Genomic DNA, 3,271 nt, shown 5'->3' with positions numbered 1-3,271 from the left:
CCCCCAGCCTCATCATGACCCCAGTGCTACCTTACAAATCCGGCTAGACTGGACCATGTACACTGGTACAGATAAGAGCTCACAACACAGGGAATCCAGGACAGATAAACCCTTCCGGACAAATAATGAGAGTAGCAATACCAGGAGGGCAGGGGGAAGGCAAGGGGGAGAAAGGGGCAACTGATCACAATGATCAACATATAACCACCACCCCCACATCCCAAGGGAACACAACAGAAAAGTGGGTGAAGGGAAACCGGTTGGTGTAAGACAAAAATTTATAAATTATCAAGGGTTCATGAGGGATGAAGGGGAGGGGAGGGAGGGAGGGGGAAAATGAGATGATACCAAGGGTTCAAGTAGAAAATGTTTTGAAAATGATGATAGCAACATATGTACAAATGTGTTTGACACAATGGATGTATGTATGAATTGTGATAAGAGTTGGAAGAGCCCCCAATTAAATGATTTTTTAAAAGAAAAAAAGATGTACAGCCTTGGAAACCCATAGGGGCAGTTCAATAGGGTCTCTATGAGTCAAAATTGCTAGATGGCAGTACGTTTATTTTCAGAATCCGACATAGCTCAGATGGTTAAATGTTTGACTAGTAATCCAAAGATTACTAGTTCAAACTAGTAACCCAGCTTAACATAATACTCCATTTGGGAAGGATGAGTCAAGATGGCGTCCAGGTGGAATCACCTGCCCGGTGCTCCTGTTGTAGGATCAGAAAATGAATAGGTAAGGAAGCCAATATTGGGAGGCTGGGTGCTAAAAACAGATTCCATGTAGTAGGGACTGGTTCTGGTTCAGATCTCCCCCTTCGATTTTCATCCACTGAATGATTTGAGAACCTACTAAAACTCTTAAGTTCACTGCGTCTGCCCGCAGGCTCCAGTAATCCCTTATAAGGTATAGCTGGATGGCCTCCACCACCCCTTCATGCACCCAAGATCCTAGACCCGCAGTGTGCAGTAATTTCCCCAGGCTGCTGTCTAAACGTGGTCATAATCCCAGGCTCATGGAGAGCTAGCCACAAGATGTCACACCAGAGCTCCACTCTCTGCTATCCTCCCTACTCCTGCATTCTTGGGCTTTGCATCTCCCCTCCCCAGATAGAAATAGAGCTACTAGATCAGCCATCCCCTTTCCCCCTTTCCCCAGTTCCACGCATGCCAGCATGGGTAATGATAGATAATTAGGCACTAATTTGTAGCAATTTAAGAGCCCCTGGGATACTTTCCCATGACAGTATGAAGATCCCTGGAGCACAGCCTGCAGTGCTGTGCAGGAGGTTTCTGGGAGTGACATAAGATTGCAGCCTGGGGAGAATTCAGATCCAGTCAGCCCAAAACCCACTCAGCTAATCTGGTCCCCCTTCCCTGGGGGACAGTGGGGCGCAGCCCCGATACCAGGGCACCCCAAAAGCCTATTATATATAAAATTTAAAAATAAGCACTTTCAATCCCAGGATGTGTTCCTTTGTGTAACTGTGAATGTAAGGCACCAGAAATCTGGTCCATTAACATAACAAGAGAGGCAGCACTCAGATCCAAAAAAAACAGCCTAGGATTTTAACATAAAACAGGAAAATCCAACAGGAGTGGAAAGCCATAGTCCAAGCCAAAAACTGGTTTTGCGCTACACAAAGAGTCTTTGAAAGACTGTAAATAGTGACCAGACAGTCCAGACCAGGCCCATGCCCACACTGCAGGTCCGCCCTGTCCAGGCCCAGTGGCATACCTACAGTGGCCAGCATCAGTCCCCCACCCCGAGGCGCCTCATAGTAGTCAGACCCACTACCAGAGTAGGCTACAGGTAGTCCCCAAAACCACTCTTACCAGTCTCACAGAGAACTCAGGGCCCCTTGGTCTTCAGGAATATGGCGCTGAGTTCTACCAAAATGACAGACGACAACACCCTCAACAAGAAACAAGAAAAACACAAAAGCAGAGGAAGTCCTGAATCTAATGACACTCATGGAAGAAACAGATGTTGATCTGCCACAAAAAGGAATCCTCAGAATGCTGCTTGGAGTAATATAGAATATAAGGAAAACAATGCAGAAGAAGGATGCAATGATGAAGGAGATGAAGTCCACAATATAGGTGATGAAGTCCACAATAGGGTGGATGAAGTTCATGCACCAAAGAGAAATATAAGAACTAATGGATGAGATAACAGAAGCAAAACACAAGATCATGGATCTCAGAAACAAACTAGAATAGGCAGAGAATCGTACCAGCGAAACTCAAAAGACATTCAGGCAGACTTCAACAAACAGGAAAGACAGTCAAACAAGATCATCAAAGGGGCAGGAGATAACCTGAGGGCAATGACAAAAGCAATGAAAAGGAACAATATTTGAATAATTGGTCTACCAGAACAAGACACAAAGAAGAAGTCAACAGTTAAATTAGGGAATTTCTAGGAGCAAACTTCCCCACTTTAATGAATGAGAATCAGACATTCATACAGGAAGGAGAGAGGACACCAATTAGACTAAACCCCAGGAAAAACTCTCCAAGGCACATAATAGTTAAATTATCCAACTTTGAGGAAAAAAAACTGTAACAGCAGAAAGAGAAAGGCGGTCCATAAAATGGTGCCCAGGGAAGAATATGCTCAGACCTCTCAGCAGATACCATGAGATAGTTTATTGTGCCAGCCTGGCCGATAAACACAAGTGGGATTAACTGAAGGGCGGAGAGATAAATGGCTTGGTGAGCCTCATCTTTCTTGTCTCTCACTCTTTGATCATCGGACCAGTGTGCGGCTGCCTTGCTTGTTCTGTGCCTCAATTTAAAGGTTACACTACCTGTGGGATGTGTAGCCTGTGGACTGTGTCGCTGTAAGTTGAGGTCTCTTTAAGACATCTCTGGAGCTGGGGACTGGCGGTTGGTGACCTGGCTGGCAGTTAGTGACCTGCCTTGTGATTGGCTGCTGTGCTGACATAGCCTAGCTCTCTCTATAAATAGAGGAAGATCTGGCAGCAGAGTAGACTTAAAGGACTGCTAGTCTCTCACAACTCTCTCATGGGAGTGAGTTGCAATGAGCCATTTGTAGTGCTTTATAATTTAACCGTTCATTTTTTGTATTATATATTTATCTGTATATGATTTAACAGTTCATTTCTTGTTATATATCTAATTATCTTTATAAATAAATATATTATCAGCAATTTGGTTTTATCTTTCCAGAGAACCCTAACACATACCATAAAGAAAAGGAGAGAGTTGAGTAACATCTGAAAGCTGAATAAAAAAATTT

The sequence above is a fragment of the Echinops telfairi genome, unplaced genomic scaffold, assembly GCF_000313985.2.
Source record: "Echinops telfairi isolate 266 unplaced genomic scaffold, ASM31398v2 ScPeMD7_16;HRSCAF=60, whole genome shotgun sequence".
Classification (NCBI taxonomy): domain Eukaryota; kingdom Metazoa; phylum Chordata; class Mammalia; order Afrosoricida; family Tenrecidae; genus Echinops; species Echinops telfairi.
Note: the sequence above shows the minus strand (reverse complement) of the source record.